Genomic DNA, 18,195 nt, shown 5'->3' on the forward strand with positions numbered 1-18,195 from the left:
TTCCTTGGAGAAGAGTGCTGCTATTATGTTAGCAAGTCAGGCCTAGTAGACACTAACATTCATACCCTCAAATGCTTCCATACCTCGTTCCTATACTAATATTGTGCTTTATTTTATTCTTCATCCGTACGTCCAAATGCCAACCATGGGCCCCGACCTTAACAGCGCCCCTTAACAGCAGGAAGTAGCCAGACAGACCACGGCGCCCCTTTATCACTATTATCAATAAAAGGTTGGACTGTTTGGATGAACGGAGGCAAGATGGTGCACTTCCGGGTTCTTCTTCACCAACTTTTCCCGCGCGCGCGAAAATGCAGCCGGCGACCCGGGAAGGTGCAGACCAACTAGGCATGCGACAGGTGATGTCAATCTGAAGAGACCAAGATTTACCTGGTCGCACCTGCGGAACGCCCCCCGACACGCCCGTGCCCCGCCTATTGCCCTCCCACTCCTAGAAAAGCGGCTCCGGATGAACGCCACGCGCGGACTTCCCAGCTTCCCCACTGCGGTCGGTTCCCCACTGTGGTCGGGACTGTTGGAACTCCGTCCGAGAGCTGTACGGGTGACTCTGGGGGCCTCTTTTGTCGGGGGCCAACAGACCTCTCCCTACCCACCTTCTTCCCTTGAAGCTAGGTGACCAAAATAAACTTGCAGTTTTGCTCCTACCCTTGCCTAGTCGCTGGTTCTTTTGTACCCGCTCTGGTGGTCTTAGAAAAACAAAACAGATATCTCTTTAAATTATCACATTCCGTCTTGTTTTCTGGTAACTTATATACTATCCCATTTACCTTGGGAGATTTTAATCTCCCAGCAGACAGAGAATAATGTATATTTTATAAACTGTAAGGCATTATATTGCATCTTCACTCAATAAATATTTATTTCAATAACTTTTTTGGTTGTCATTTCAAAGTAAAACAAAAAATAGATGAGGAAGGGCAAATGTCATTTTCTTAGGTGACTAGGCCAAATTATGTAAGGGGAGAGGACTAAAGGGAATTATATGGATGTGTGGGTACCCCTGAGAAAAGGTCAGTCTGTGGAAGAATTTGCTGAGCTGTGAAAAATAGGGGAGACCTAAGGGTCAATATCACAGATTGGCTAATGTTTAACTACAGTTGGTGACAGTCAGAGAAGGTATTTTCCTAAGAAAAGAGGTAGTATGCATCTGATATAGTTAATTAAGCACTTGTGCATACATGGATGCAAGTTTCTAGGTTTAGAGCTGCTTGGAAGTATAACTTGAAAGCCCCACCTTTGAGTATAAATGAGGCCACTTTAGTTTTAATGGATGCATTTCCTCTATTTTAATGCCAGTTTTGCACCTTCAGGAATGTAGGCCCTATATAAACCTCCCCTAGATATGAAGGGAGATTCCTCCAGTTTTGGGGTCCTCATTAAGACTCAGTGTCATCCTTGTCCCTGCTATATTTGCCTATTCCCTATGAAGTCTTTCTCCATAGCCAGGCTCTGTTGGTGGCACCTGAGCATGGTCATCTATAGTATTAAAGGCTCTGGGAGGTGGTCACTGGCCTTTCCCTAACTCATTATGTCAGGCCTCTGAGCCCAAGCCTGCTCATATACATCCAGATGGCCTCAAGCAACTGAAGAGTCACAAAAGAAGTGAAAATGGCTGGTTCCTGCCTTAACTGATGACATTACCTTGTGAAATTTCTTCTCCCAAACAATGAGTCTCCGAAGCTCCCCCACTGAGCACCTTGTGACCCCTGCCCGCCAGAAAACAACCCTCTTTGACTAATTTTCCACTACTCACCCAAATCTATAAAACTGTCCCACCCCTATCTCCCTTCTCTGACTCCTTTTTGGACTCAGCCCACCTGCACCCAGGTGAAATAAACAGCCTTGTTGCTCACACAATGCCTGTTTGGTGGTCTCTTCACATGGATGCATGTGACATGTTACATATATTCACTGGACCCTCAGACTCTATTGCATCCTCTCAGGGTTTCACCGTTGATTTATACAATTTCTTCTGCTTCTTGTTTTGGCACTCTTGTAAAGGCTCAAAAACCTGCCTCTCAGGCTGGGTGGGAGGTAATAATAAAAGTCAACCTTCCCTCCCATTGTACTCATATCCTGTCCCCTTTAGAGTCCCTGCCTCAAAATGATTCTCTGTCTTCTTCCAGGTGAAACTGAAAACCTTATGGGTTTCAGCAGAGTTGAATATACTTGGCACAGAGGCAGTGCTTATTTCCTTCTGCCCAAAGCACCCAGGCCACAGATCTTGCTCTTAAGCCAAGGCACTCTCTTGCAAATATTATACTGTAATTTGAATAGCACAACAATAAAACTGGTTTTTAAAACAAGTGTAAAAAAGTGTTTTTCCCACGAAAATATTCTTTACTTATTGCTTCCATTCCCCCTAGTTCTCTTGTGATCTTAAAATGCCACATGCAAAATAGTAACAGTTTCATATACTTAGCATATTTACTCTGGAGACATACATGGATTAGATAAAAAGCAATTGACTATTAATCAAATGGAATGCCTATTTGCTCATTTTGGAGTGTGATACAGAAAATACTCTGAATTTAGCAAGAGGAATGTTCCTATGGATCCATAGCTTGTGTATTCTTAAAAAAAGACTGAAATAAGCATTTACCCATAGACTTGTGTTTGAAACGTTCACTGATGCACTAGGTGTAGGAGATTTAAGGTACTGATATGGTTTGGCTGTGTCCCCACCCAAATCTCATCTTGAATTCCCACTTGTTGTGGGAGGGACCCCCATGGGACGTAATGGAATCATGGGGGCAGATCTTTCCCATGCTGTTTTCATGATAGTGAATACGTCTTTATAAGGTGGAGCTCTCTGCACAAGTGCTCTCTCTTTGCCTGCTGCCATCCATGTAAGATGTGACTTATTCCTCTTTGCCTTCTGCCATAATTGTGAGGCTGCCTCAGCCATGTGGAACTGTAAATCCCAATAAGCCTCTTTCTTTTGTAAATTTCCCAGTCTTGGGTATGTCTTTATCAGCAGCGTAAAAAATGGATGAATACAAGTACTTTGTGACAAAAATCAGAGGAAACTCCTACCTCCCACCCAGCTCCCTATTAAGAAATAGTTACAATAAAATTGTTTTGTTAGAGACAAATATGTCAGAAATGAATTTCAATAATTTTCATCCACTTAAGATAACTTTAAGTAACAATAATATATTATCCACACCATTTTTCTGACTCTTTCCGGGTGAGGGTGTCTTCCTTCCTTGAACTATTTCAAAGTTTCTACTATAACTGGAGGCCTCCTTCAATACCGTCCTATCTTGGGTGGGGTAGAAAACAAACCAAAACAGGTGGTTTGTCTGTTGTTAAGCTCTGTGAATTGGACTTGATTACTCTTCCATCAATTGTGAGATAGGACTTTTGAGACTCAATACTTGAGAATAATAATACAAATTAAAACTATTTTTCTCATTTGAAGAAGTGTGAGATGAGTTTTTTCTTTGGCATATCTTTGGAGTTGATAGAAAACAAAGGAATTATCTAAGCAGCATTTTAAAGTGGACATAACATATTGACACTTGGTTTGTCTATTAGACTCCAAAATTTTTATAAACATACATTTCAGGTGACAAGGAAATCCAATAAAAGTGATGTGTATGGTTTTACTTTACATGCAAAATGGAAGCTAACTGGTATCTCTATTATGATTAATACACTTAAAATAATTTTTATAAAAACATTTTGGAATTATGATTCTGAAATTATACTGTAAAGTAAATCAGATTTACTGTCTCACAAGAAGCAATATGTAATTAAGGTCCTCAAAAGGTGACACATTATAAATAACTCTAAACCTAGGAATGCTTTATAACTGCCTTAATGCCTAGAACCATGTCTTGCCAGGTGTAGGGTACTTTGTGTCAAAAATCAAGGGAAACTCCCCTCCTAGCCAGCTCCCTATTAATAAATAGTTACACTAAAATTATGTTTTATTAAATACAGATATGTCAAAAATTATTTTCAATAAAGTTTTTATATTATCCACTGAAGATAATGGTAAGCCATAGTTAACTGCCTGCCAGAACAAAGCTGAACACTTTTTAGAGGTAGACATCATGATCCAGTTTCACTACAATGTAGCATTGCAATGACCAGCAGTCAACCTGAATCCCCAACATTATAAATAATACATTATGGAGATTGAAGATGCTGCTTTGATCTTCAAAGAGTATTGATTTCGTTTAGCAGAAAGTTAGCATGGCTGGACTCAAACTCCAAATTTAGGCTCCGCTGCAATGGTCAGCTGCTGAAATCGCTATGCTTTTTAAGTTGGTCTGTTTGAAGCCTGTCTGTGGAGGAAATTGCAGTAGAAATTGATATACAGAATTTAAGGCTCACACTCTGCTCTCTCCTTTCTAGATTAACCTTCCTCATTTTCTAACTGCGTTGATTTCCTGAGTTCTGTCTTCTGATTCTTCGTGCAAATAAGACTCTGGGTTTTGCTCAAATTTTAGCTACCTCATGTGGTCCTGCAGTCCTGACTGCAGCACTTCAGTCTAAAAGCTAATTAATGAAATTAGCAACTAATGGGATATAAGGCCAATACATGAGAATGAATTGTATTTGTGCAGATCAGTAATGAACAACTAGAAAATTAAATTTTTAAATGTTATTTGCAAAGGCATCTTAAAAATACAATGGGAATACACTTTTAAAAAATATGCAGAAGACTTCTACAATTAAAACTCTATAAAACATTGAGATCAATGAAATATTATATAAATAAATGAAATATATACCACATTAATGTGTTGTTATATTAATTTTACCCAAATCTGTAGATTTATTCTAAGCATTGAAGAATCTAACAAACCTGCACGTTGTGCACATGTACCCTAGAACTTAAAGTGTAATAAAAAAAAACTAAACTAGATATTTTTGTATAAAAATAGATAAACTGATTCGAAACTTTATATGTAAATGTAACAAACATAAGATGCCCAAACCAATCTTGAAAAAAAATCAAACTGGAGGACTGGCATTGGCTTATTTTAAGACTTAAAGCTATATTAGTCAAGGTATTAATGCAAAGGTTAATGGGGGTAATGGAACAGAATAGATTTCAAGACTAGCTCACAAACATATGATTGTTTTTTATTTAAGGTAGTAAAGCAATTGGGAAAGGACAGTGCTTTTGTTGCTAGAACACCTGGATCTTCATCTAGGGAAGAAAAATCAGTATTGACAATTATTTAACAACATACGCAAATATTTGTGATGAATCATAGACCCATACATAAAAGCTAAAAGCATAAAGGTTCTAGTATAAAACAGAAAAATATATTTGTAATTTTGGGAAAAATATTTCTTAAAATGTGAAGAAAATGATTGATTAAATTTCATTAATATTAATGCTTCTGCTCACCAAAACTTGCCCTTACAAAAATGAATTTACAAGTTACAGACTAGTAGAAAATATTTAAAATACACATATCTGAAAAAGATTTGTAACCAGTATAAAAAATTTATATCACTTATTTATAATGAAGACAAATCAATTTAAAAGCAGGCAGATGGAAATATACATAACAAAGTAGGATGATGAAAACATACTCAATCTCATTATTCATTAGGGAAATAAAAATGAAAACCATAAGGAGATACCTCTTTACAACAATGGAATGCTAAAATTAAAAATATATATCATGCACACCAAATTTTGGCAAGGAAAAGAGCAAGAGCAAGTGGTACTCTCCTACATTGCTGATGAAACTGTAAAGTGATACAACTACTTTGACACTTGCTTACAATTTAAATGTATTCAGCAATTCCTGTAATCCAGCAATTCCACTCTCAGGTGTTTCTCTCTCAGGAATCCACTCTCCACTCTTACCCAAGAGAAATACGATATTTATCTACAAAAGATAGCTTTATCCTAATATCCCAAACATGGAAACATTGAAGAAATTATCAGTAGAAAACAAATTAGTGGAGAGTAGCACATTTGTAAAACTGAATACTACAGAGCAAATCAATGAACAAACAAAAATGAATAGACAATGTAAATCTCAAAAATATGCTAAATGAAAGGAATTCAGGCACAAAAGAGTACACATATATTTATGTGAAGCTCAAAAATAGGCACAACGAAAAACTACAATGACAGAAATCTGAACAGTGATCACCCCTGGGATTGACTGTTGAGGAGTGGTTGAAAGGATATTCTTTCCTTGGGTTAACTGGCAGATACAACTGTAACTGCTGCCAATGTTTATCTAGAACTAATAATTTCTTTTCTTTTCTTGTAAGGAAAACACCACATCCATTTATGTGGCTGGTTATTATTTGCATAACTTTGCTAGCTCCACAGATGTAATTGAGTTGATGACAATTTTCCCTGGCTAAGTTTCTGGAATGCAGGTGAGAGCCAATGAAAGATCATATTTCTGAGGTATGCTGCAGCTTGTTTAGAACCCAACCTGCATGTTAATAATAATTTTTAAATCATCTTATGAACAGGAACTTATGAGAGAGCTAAAGAACTTATGAGTTTGGTAACAAATGATGCTAAATCATTTATTCTTTCAAGTGTCATTCAATAAATACACGAAGATGAATACAAGATGATGTGTTTACTTAAGGCATCTGCAATCCAGTGGTGAAACATTTTTTTTGATGGAAGACATTTTTTGATTGCCCATTATATTTCAAGCTCTAAGAAAGAGATATAACAACAGTAAATGACATATTTTCTATTTTCAAAGAGTTTGTAGAATGAATGGAGAGATGGTGACCTGCCAGATATTAACATAGAGTACAAAAAGTGTATAAAGGAAATAAGCACAAGGATGCACACAGGCAAGAAATCTAACCTAGATTCTGGACATGGGTTTATGAGGATTTTGGGAGAAATGTCATTTCTAGTAACAGTTTTGCAAAAAATGCAAAAGCATAGGAGTCCAGGAGATAGAAAAGGTGATGGAAACATTTCAGGCAGAGCAAGAAACTTACTGTAAAATCATAAAGACATGAATGGATATTGAATCATAGTTAGAAAGTGGTAAGGTATTTCAATGTGGCTGAAATATAGGATATTTGGAAGAGATGTAAAGGGATTGAGGCCAGCAGCTAGTTTGTGGACATGAAAAGTATTGCATGTCATGCTACAAAACTTTGATTTAGTCTCTTAAGAAGCATACATAGGGCCAGCTGAAGTCTTCCAGCAGAGGAGGGATTAAATCAAATATGTGTGGAGAATAAGCTTGAGTGAGAATACACAGTTAGGAATCCATGGAGACAGTCCAAGAAAGAGATGATAACGTCTAGATGAAGATAAGAACAGGAAGAATGGAGAGGAAGGAGTTGAGTCAGAATTTCTAGTGCGTAGAATCAATGGAACTTCATCATTAATGGAGTGTTTCTGGTAAGAGAGAAGGAGAGGTCAAAGATGGATCCTTGTCAGTCTTGGGTGACTGGAGGCATAGTGATGCCACTAAAAGATGAAAAATAGATTTTTGACAGAAGAAATTTATATTAAGTTTGAGGTACTAGTAACAAATATTCTGCACAAGGCTATACAAAATTCATTTAAATTAAGAAACTGAGACAGAGTTAGCTTCTAATATTTCTTTCTCTTCCTATCACTGCCAACCTAAAGAGTGTTTTAATCCATTGTCATTAAAAGACCACAAGGCACCCAAGAGAGGATTGCAAAATCTCCTCCCTAAGTGCAAAGTTTATGGGAAAAACATGTAACTAACTGAACATTGAAGAAAGTTGCTGTTTTGCAGGCTCTTCTCTATGATTTCCAATTCTTTATAGATTCTTTTATTTGAACTTTTAATCTTTTCTGTTGCTTTTCTTTTGTCTCTCTCCAAGTTTTCTTATCCTTCTTTAGTTTCTGGACCTTGAACTGGATATGGTACTCTCCTAAGTGCCTGACCAAGGCCCAACGGGACAATTGCTTCACGGGTCTTGCATATTATGTTCTTGTTAGTGCATTCCTCTATCTTGCTTGTTGTAAAAATAATAGCAGTGTGCTGCTGACTCATATTCAGTTCGTAATTCACAATGGCACCTCCTAGCCTCTGTGGCAAACCCATTTTTCTGCATCCTTAATTCATGTCGGGTATTTGTTTTTCTTTCTTGATTGCCTTCCTGTTAAGTGTTTGTTGTTACTTCTATTAATTTTCAAGATCATTTTGGGTTCAATTCTATCTTCAAAGGAGCTAGACATCATTCTCACTTTTGTGTGTTAATTCAATTCCAAAGTAGTAAGTATGATTTTTGAGCCACTCTAAATCAGCAATAAACAGGTAGGGTGCATATGCCAGTGACTAGGGCAGGATTTGAGAGGCTCAGTGCCTCTTTCCCCTGCAGCACCTGTGGCTTTATTCATTGTTCTCCTATCACATACCAACCAGAAAAAGGAATCAGGTATAATCAAATGCTGTAAAAACAAAATAAAATTCTTGTCACATTAGAGTATTCAAAAGCATTAGTTTCCTTTCCTTTTATACTATCTGAAAAGCAGATGTTATTTAATCTCTACTAAGAAGAAAATAAGTGTTCTTATAAGTCATAAGTTAAAATACCTTGAGTTACTGAGTTTATAAATTGTCAGAATGTAATTCATCTTAATCTGTAAGTAAATTTATGCTGCTGGAAAGGAGAGAGTGCTCTCATTCTATGTGTAAGCCAACCATCAACAAAATTATTATATGAACAAATTCATAGAAATATTGTATTATCCACACATTAGAGTGTATGTCCTTTGTGCTAAATAATACTATTTTAAACATCTCTAAATAGGCCTTCAAAATCATCACTCTAAATACATATGTATTTTCATCAGGTAGACATACAATCATGTCCATAATTGATCATCATCTAAATTTTTGGCCCGTGGCTGATATTAATTTTCTCACAATTGTAAAACAAAATTTGTACAGTAAGCATTTTTAAAAGAGCTAGGAGGTAATGTTTTCAATGAATAAATTATACTGAACAAAAATACATGCATCCTACTTAATAACAAATTAGTCATGCTTTTCTATATATGACAAAACATGCACTGAAATATCTCAGATGAAAATTTTACAATTAAGTACTACTTTTCCTCACAAAATTTTGAAAAACCTGTAAAGAGATTATTCATTCAACAAGTATTTATTGGGCACCTACTATGTCCAGGCATTCTGTAAATTGTCCAGGACACAAATTTGAATAAGAAATAGTCATGATCTTTTAAGTACATTCAGTCTTGTTGGAACACAGGCATATGTTAAGACACTGAAGTGAAAAATGTTGAATGTTATAATGGAAAAATGTGCAAGCTGCTGTGGGAACACTTTTATGAACCTATCTTCATGCTTGCCTTCTAAAAGCCCATCTGAGTTAACAACTTTCACCACTCATTGTCCAGAGTACCCACACACGAATACTAATTATCACGTGTAGTGAGTGACACTTTTAAGTTCCAAGCATCTGCTTATTTCCCCTCCTTCCTTCTCATTCTCCTTTCTTCCCTCCCCCCCCCCCCCTTTTTTTTTCAAAATTATTAAAACTGTGGTCAGGCTGTGTATCACAGCCTGTGTGCATAGTACCATAGAATATAAAGAAACAAGGCAGTCATAGTCTTTAAAGAGCTTATGATAGTATGGAGGAATACAACAAGTAAACAAATAATTATGATGCGATATGAGAAAGAGGAGGCCAAACCAGGAAGCCTAAGACCCCTGGTCTTGCTTCCATAGGACAACTCTATTTTTATCTGTTTTGGAATTAGCCTGGCGTGGTGGCACGCGCCTGTAGTCCCAGCAACTCCGGAGGCTGAGGTAGGAGAATTGCTTGAACCCCGGAGGCGGAGGTTGCAATGAGCCAAGATGGCGCCACTGCACTCCAGCCTTGGCAACAGAGCAAGACTCCGTCTCAAAATAAAATAAAATAAAATTTTGACATTTTGTTAAAGATTTTATTAAAAACCCATGTATATGCCCAGGGCTCTTCTGCTTAAATTTAAGTATGAGAACTAGTATATTGTACTATGTAATTTCTTTACACTTATATAACTTATAATGAATTTAAATATGAAAAAAAGCTGAAAATATTTTTTAGTGTTGACAGAAATCCTATTGGGTTACAATCTTGAACACATTTGCTGATGCCATATTTTGAGTTTTATTGCTCTCTCACTTTCACATTTAAATTTCAATCATTCAAAGAAAGCAAAGCTTGTTAAAATTGTTGCTATATGGTTTCCACATGGTAGTGGTGCATTGACAGTTGTGCCTGGACTAAGATCTCAACAACTTGACTGTAGATGTGATCTTGGCATTGCTCTAAGATTTGACTCAGTAACATCTCTTATATATGGTTCAGAGGGCAGTGTCAACTTCTTGGACCCACACTAAATTCAGTACTGGTTTCTATGTGCCAGAGCCCTAAAACATAAGACCAGGTTAATTATTTTCATTATGTAACTACATATTAAAAATATTAAGTTAATTCATTTATTAAAGTTTACTTGTTTGTTTCTACTTCACATAAAAGGTTCTAAATATTTAAATCCAGACATCAATTAACATCACGAATTGGGTTTTTGAATCAAAGATTCCATGTAAACATATTCTGACATTAAGATGATTTATATCCTTGCATTATTTCTAGGAAAAAGCCCTTCCCTGCCCCCTACTCTAAGGTAAATAGATAATACAGGATAGTTAATTGACTAACACTTTAATAGGTATTTAAAACAATTTATTTCTTCATTCAATATCATGATTTCTACTCTTTCAATTTCACCATTAAAAGCCAGTAATTTATTTCTATTAAGGATAAAATTATTCAGCTTCTTTTGTAGAAGGGATCTATTGATTTATGTCCATTTATTTTGAAACATGTATGAAATAAAAAAAAGTAAACTTCTGCTCTGGGTCCTGCCCCGATCACTAGGAGCAGCTTGCAGACCTGGAATTATTTCTGCTGGCTGCAATCAGGATAGGGTTGGCTGAGAAGGGCATCTTCTTGTGAATCTTTATTCCAAACTCATAAACACTTTCATTGATAGGAAGCCTTATAGCTCCAAAATGCTTTGCAATTCTTAATTGGTTGATCACATCTTCAGCCTCAAGAGCTCTGAGTAATTTAAACATTTTTAAATTTTATTTTATTTTTGTAGCTTGCAACATTCATTATAGCACTATTTATTTTGAGCTCTTGATCTTGGTTTTATTTGGATATGTTTCACTTGGATAAATGTTTGTAGTTATTTTTCTTTTTTCTAATTTTGCTAGGATGCCCAAGGGGCTTGGGATAAGGCTGCCTATAAATTAATATAAAAATGAACTGCATTTGTATTCTTTGTCATCTGCCAGAATGCCATTTGGAATCTCTCTTGGAATATGAATCTCCCCAATACTCACCACAGAGGAATTCAGGTGCAAAAGTAAACACAGAGTTCTAGTATCAGCATCCATTTAGCTAGGGGGAAGTGGGAAAATGTTATGCCTATTATTATTGCAAACAGATTGTTCACTGTATGTTATTTGAAATAGAGAGGCAGTGAGTGATTTAAGAATTTGAATTTTAAGTAATCAAGTAACTTACACGTCCACAGTTTGGCTTCTTTAAGGTTGTGAAACCACAGCCAAAACAGAAATGAAACCTTCACTATGCCAGAAAGCATTTCAAGCAGCAATAGGTGGTTTTCTATTTTCTAATGCACCAAGGTCTTTCTCCTCTTGGTTCTCACTTATGCAAACACCATGAAAAAACGTTTGGTGGTTGTTTGATGAGCGATGTGGCTACTTGAGACAAAAAAAAAAAAAAAAAAAAAAAAAAAAAAACAGCAAAAACAAAAAAAAACACCTCCCACTTTGACATCACAAATGACATTTTTAGTGCTAATTGGTGGTGTGGAGAAGACCAGATGGCCCCTGGGTGTCAGCATAGTTGGGCCATAGCAAATCTTGACTGCCTGCACTGTGGATCTGGCTATAGCTGCATTTCTACATCTGCTGGGTTCATACATGATCTATGTTCAACATATAGCTTGTTCTGTATCTGGACCTGGATCTTAAATGTGTGTGTTAACTCAAGGAGGCCTCATTCCAGCTGGCGATGGTGTGTGAATTGTCAAATGCAGAATTTCATCTGAACTGGGACTAACATGATCTGAAGCACATTTACATTGGTGCCGGAAGACTGGAGTCACAACAGATAAATCGAAAGATTGTTTTATGATGGATTATACAAGACACCGTTTTTCTAAAAAAAAAATGTTTTCTATCACATGAAGGCCAGAGATCACATAACTTCTGTTCAGGATCATCCATCAAGCAGACTGACTCTCACCAAAAGGCTAAATTGCCAAAAATGGAGTGTCAGAAGGACTTTACCATTTGGGATTATGTGTAATGTTTACCATAACCCAATGACTCTGAAGATGGCTGGGTGCCCTGCACCTCAGGCTGAGATCTCATTTTATTGAAATCAAATATAAGACATCAGAATGAATGCACCAAATCCAACAAACAGTTGTTTAATGACATTTCAGAATATAAACTTCTTTTAGGTGCTTTTTGGGATAAATATAATCGAAGTACTCAATTTTCAGCGTATTTGAATTCAGTTGAATGAAGACATTGACAAGGATAGGTAAGAAATTGCAGTTAAATATGTTTACCTAAGAAACTCAGGACCATGTGGTGGTGGAAGCAATGGTTGAACCTTGTGGAGAAGGCAAACTTTTATCAGAGCTAGTCTTGAAGTTTCATTATACTGTTTTGTTTTTTATAGTGTATTCTCAGTTATTGTAATGTTATGCTAAACACTGAAAAGAGCCAGACAGCAATATTATTGAGTCCACTAAAAGCAGAATTAAATAACTGACAGAACAATTTTGGAAAAAAGAAGAAAATAGAGTCATCTCAGTTATAAAGCTAACTTCTAATGATAGCCTTGGGATCAACATATTTAATTTTAAATTTTGAAAAAAATGCTCTGCTCTCATATTCTATTTAACATTTCAAAGACCCATTCTTAGAAAACCTATGAACAATTTATCTTCATAGCTATTCATTATATAGGAAGCCTATAGACAAAATTAATAAATAATGTTTTTTTAAATCATAAATCATATAAGATACATTTTAAGAGAAGACATTAACAGGCTAAGATGAAATTTTATTTTATTAAATTCGACTAAACTGCAAAGTAGGATGGTGACAGCAAAGAAATTTTTGTAGTCTTACCAGACGAAAATAAATTATCTTACTGAATTGCATAAATATCCTGGCCTAACCCACTCGACCAGTATCATCTTAAAGAATTGCAACATTCTATTCCAAATCAGCAAGAGTTTCACATTTGTGTTTTGGCATTTCACTTTTGGTATTTTGTGCCTAAGCTCCTAAGTATACTTACATAAAATATTCTTAGGAGTTCAGGCACAAAATACCAGAAGTTCTTTGATGAAGGACACATAATTATTAGAGTTACAAAATGTCATTCAGTGTGAACATGAGGCATTTTTTTTTGTTTCCTTGTTTTGTTTTGTTTGTTTGCTTTTGATATCAATCTAACTTTCTTCTGACCTTGTGTAATTATTCTTACGGTTTAATTTAATTAAGGAGAATTTAAACTGTTGGTCTAAATATTCCGAATAAATATGTAAATAAAACTGTTTTTCTTTAAAAATTTTTTTTTTTTAATTGAATGATTTTAATGCCAGGAAGCAGATTATCTCAGGGACTAACAAAAGTCTTGAGAAAATCTTGCCTCTACAACAGGTGAGGCCTCATTTCTCTTTTGCATATTCTGGTTCCTACTGACTGATATCTTATTTCAGGATCTGAGACACTCTGCATGATTCAACCCGGGGGATTTCAGGCAAGATAATGAGAGTCCAGTATTAATAAATCAATTCATTAGTGGCTTCAGGGTCCAAGAGAACCATTTTTAATAACTGCTTTTATAAGTCATTAGAGTCTCACAAGTTCCTTTTCCTTAATTAACCCCCTGTGACTGTTGCCACATTTTCATTTGGGGACTTAAGTGACTTAGGAAATAGCTGTGGCATAATGTCATTGGACTGAAACATGAGAGACTTGAGTTCTCTCACCTAAAAACTGATTGTTCTTGGACAGGTCTCTAAACCTCTCTTGAGACTGAACATTGCCATATAAAGCAAGAACATTGCTGCCTACCTGATAAGGTTATTGTAAGGATTAATTGTGTTGAGTGTTCAAAATGAAGTGCTAGGCAAATACTAAATATCATTTGTCTTGTAAGATGAATGGCAAAGAAAACAATATAACCTCAATTAAAATTAAAACAATAGACAGATGTGGTTTGTTTAGTAGCTAATGTTTTTAGTTGATATATTGTAATGTACTTTCTGCTTGAATTTTGAGATTGGTATTCTTAAGCTGTTTCTTAAATTGAATCTGCTGCCTAAATTTAAAAATGCTGTCTTCTTCTCTCAGATATTCTAATCTCTCACTCATCCTCTTACAAGTAGGGATAAAATTATGAAAATTTAAAAAAATGTAGCAAAGACACTCAAGTTGTGTTCCTTAATCCACCTTATATACTGACCTTTACGGTTGGAGTTGTTGAAGTGGGTCAGTTGGAAAGACATTCATAAGCCTCTCTCTTTTACTGAATACTTGTACTCAGTGACTGAAAGCTGGAGTTCTCTGAGGCTGACTGGCCCAGTAACATGAATATTCAACAACTGTAGCTCTCTCTTGGGCTATGAAGTGTGGGCTAGACTTTGTAACCTCTAGACCACTTGGTAGTATTTGTGGAGTGTTATATTGCAGAAGTAAACCTCTTACTTTATAAGCGAAGGAATTGGATGATTTTTTCTTAGGTGGTGTGGTGGACTGAATTTGACATGAAAGCAGATAGAATAGGGGGACCACATGTTGGGTGAAAAAAACAGATTCCCTCTTGGTAAGGATCTGCCTTCTATGAGACTGCTACACTCTTGCTGTCATCTTTGTGAGTGTACACTACATGACCCCTGCCTTTAGAGTACACCTTGGCAATGTAACACTCAGACTCTTTGGCATTCAAGTACCTCTTTAAAAAAATGAGTTTTGGAACAGGATCCTTGCACTTTCCTATCATGCACTTCCAAAATACCATCCTGCATTTGACCCACAAGCCTAAACCTCTGTCATCCCTTCAAGAAACATCCAGGTGATATGTCCTTTATCAGATTACACATATTTAAGCCAACATGTTTGATGGAATATATAAAACAAACATAACAGATTTTTTTTTTTTAGTAGGATAGTATGATTTTCTGTTATCCTATACTTTGCTAGATGTAATCCATATACAGAAACAACAGACATTACACTTCTGTCATTTCAATACATAGCAAAACAATTCCGTAAGAATCAACTCCGGGCTGGGTTGCAATTTATCAACTCGTTAGTGAACAACTTTAGCTTTTTCTCTTTGTATGTGTGAATGAATATGGTTCATAGATTCCTCTGGACACATTCTAGCTTTTCATAAAAAGGATTTGGAGAAAAAAAGTACTTGCTCTCCTTGGGAAACTTGTAGCAGTTTATGAAATACCAAATGAGAATATTAAGTCTGATATTTGAGGGTCATGGTTTTGCTGTGCTGAAGATATTATTAAATCTTTCCTTCATTTTTGGCATCAGGAAGCTATGAAGATGAAAACATCTCCTAAAATTTTCCAAGTCCTTTGTCTTCTGGCTATTCTTTCACTCTTTTCAGACCTGGCCTTTTAGGTAGAATGCAAACCCTGCAAAATACTTCCATTTATTTCTACTTCTTATAGTAAACTTATTTATGTAGTTTTAAAAAATATACGCCAATTAGTTTGAAGTGTTTTTAATATTTCTTTCCTTTTTCTACCTCTCTCTACCAATTCCCATGAACAATTCCCTTTGCTTTTCGGTAAGTTGAAGGAGGGTAAATTGACAGCAGTTATCTGTCCCAACCTGCAGGACAGTCGAACGGGCCCTGGAAGGGGGAGTGGGAATGGAGGAGACAAGAAAACACGAGAAATGGAGACAAGACAAATAGCCTGATCAAGTCTCATTTAATGGTGGCAGTGCAATGCCTTATATAGGCTGGCAGAGGAAGAGGTTGGGCCAGGGTGGTGACGGGGGGCCGGATTTTCTCAAATTGCAATTGCGCATGCGCCTTGGGTTTGTAATTTTCCTGGGCACGGAATCGCGCCTGTGCCGTAGGCTGCATATCTTCCTGGGGGGGGGAAAATGTTTGCGCGTGCCTGGGAAAGGCTTGTGCGCGCACGGGAAAGGTTTAGGCGCGTGCGGGAAGGGTTTAGGCACACGCGGGAAAAACTTTAGGCTCACGCGGGAAAGGTTTGTAATAAAGAACCCGGAAATGTGCCATCTTGCCTCCACTTTGTGGAGATCAAGCAACAGAGGTCGGCTAATTCCGGGCCTCATGGATCCGGACAGGTCCCCCTTTTTTATATATAATTTTGGCTAGAAGATTGTCCCTTGGGAACTGCGCCTGTCTTAGGTTGGAGTAATGCATCTCATCACTGGTACCCGTCATGGGATTAGGCAGTAGCTTATGACGGCCCTCCTGTCTTAGGTTAGTGAGAGATGATACTCTCTTACCCGTCATTGGCTGTCCAGTTCAGCGCATAGGGAAGGTGGCCATAATGGGTGTGAGTATGAACCACCACGATCTTCTTGTTCTAGGCGATGATAATGGACCTGTATAGGCTTCGCTTGGATAGCCTCGACTTGTTGCTTAATGAATGTCATGAGCTTATTGAAGACCAAAGGTCCTACAGAGAATAAGAGCAATAGGCAAAGCAGGGGGCCCAGGAATGGCATAAGATAGGGAAGGAGTCCATGGAACCCAGTCCAAAACGGGTTATCAGTTATTTCTTTTCGTCGTTTTTCTAGGTCTTCTTGTAGACGCCTGATTTTATCTCTGATGATCCCGGATTTGTTGGCATAGAAACAGCACTTTTCCTGTAAAGCCAAGCAGATGCCTCCCTGTTCTGCAGTTAGTAAATCTAGGCCTCTTCTATTTTGGGGTACTACTTCTGCCAGAGAATCTACCTGATCTTGTAAATCTTGTATAGTACTTGAGATGGCCTGCATATCTGAGATCAATTGGTGAGACAATTTGGTGTATTGAGTAACAGAGACCCCTAGGCCTGTAGCCCCAGTTGCTATGGCAGTAGTTATGCCTAATCCTGCAAGTAAGGGGATAAATTGTATTGCCTTTTTGTTTCTTCCTAAAAAGTGATCTATAGCTGGAATAGGTACAGGTTCATCTCCAGGGATAATGTCTATGTCTGGCAAAAGTGTGGCTAAGACACAGCGTCCTGTCCAGTTAGTAGGTAAATAGGTATAAGCCCTATTATTGCCACATATAAAAACTGAGCTGTTTGGGGCACACAACGGTTGGGAAATATTTGCTATGGTGGAACAATTATTGAACTCATTGAATCCTACATCAAGGTTGTAAGTGTTATTAAGGGGAGGGGAGTAGATGCAAGAGGAACTAGGAAATTCTAAAGGTTGTACTTTAAGGGGAGGAATTATGGTGCAAAGGGTATTGGATGTATAATTTAAGTCATTGCTGGGTATAGCAAGAGGAATGGGATCTCCTGATTGCAGACACAGCCAGCAGTCATTAGCTAGACTAGAGTTGGAATTGTTAAGCAGGTTATGAGTAACAGTGAGGAGGTCAAAGGTCTGGGCATCAACTTTCTCTTTCCCTCGGGCTTTGGGCAAGGCCAAGGGGTGGTAGTGAATTTCCGGGTACAGGGACCTTTGCAACTCCTCAAGTTTTTTGTATACCATAATTTCTCGGACCTTGTCTTGTGGTCCTCCTCCATCAGAGATATGAAGAGGGGGGCGAATATTCCAGCAGACAGGCTGTCCTACAATTCCAGTACAGCCAGCTGATTATTGGTATTTCCTAAAACTGTAGGGACATTGCTGACCCCTATAGTGGGATTTCTAGTTCTTGTTAAGATAGCAGTATAGTATGTTTTACTGCCAGAGGTACATTCTTGATAAGTAGTGTAGCAGGAACTATGCATAGCAGCCTTAAATGTGTCACAAGGGCAGGCTGTGGTACCCCCTCCACTAGATATTCTTGGGGTTGACACACACCTCCACTTAAGGGAGTTACTAGACAGGTATGCTGTGTAAGCGGAGCAGGACACAGCTGAGATGTACGTATTTG

The sequence above is a fragment of the Rhinopithecus roxellana genome, chromosome 2 (genome assembly GCF_007565055.1).
Source record: "Rhinopithecus roxellana isolate Shanxi Qingling chromosome 2, ASM756505v1, whole genome shotgun sequence".
NCBI classification, from domain to species: Eukaryota; Metazoa; Chordata; class Mammalia; order Primates; family Cercopithecidae; genus Rhinopithecus; species Rhinopithecus roxellana.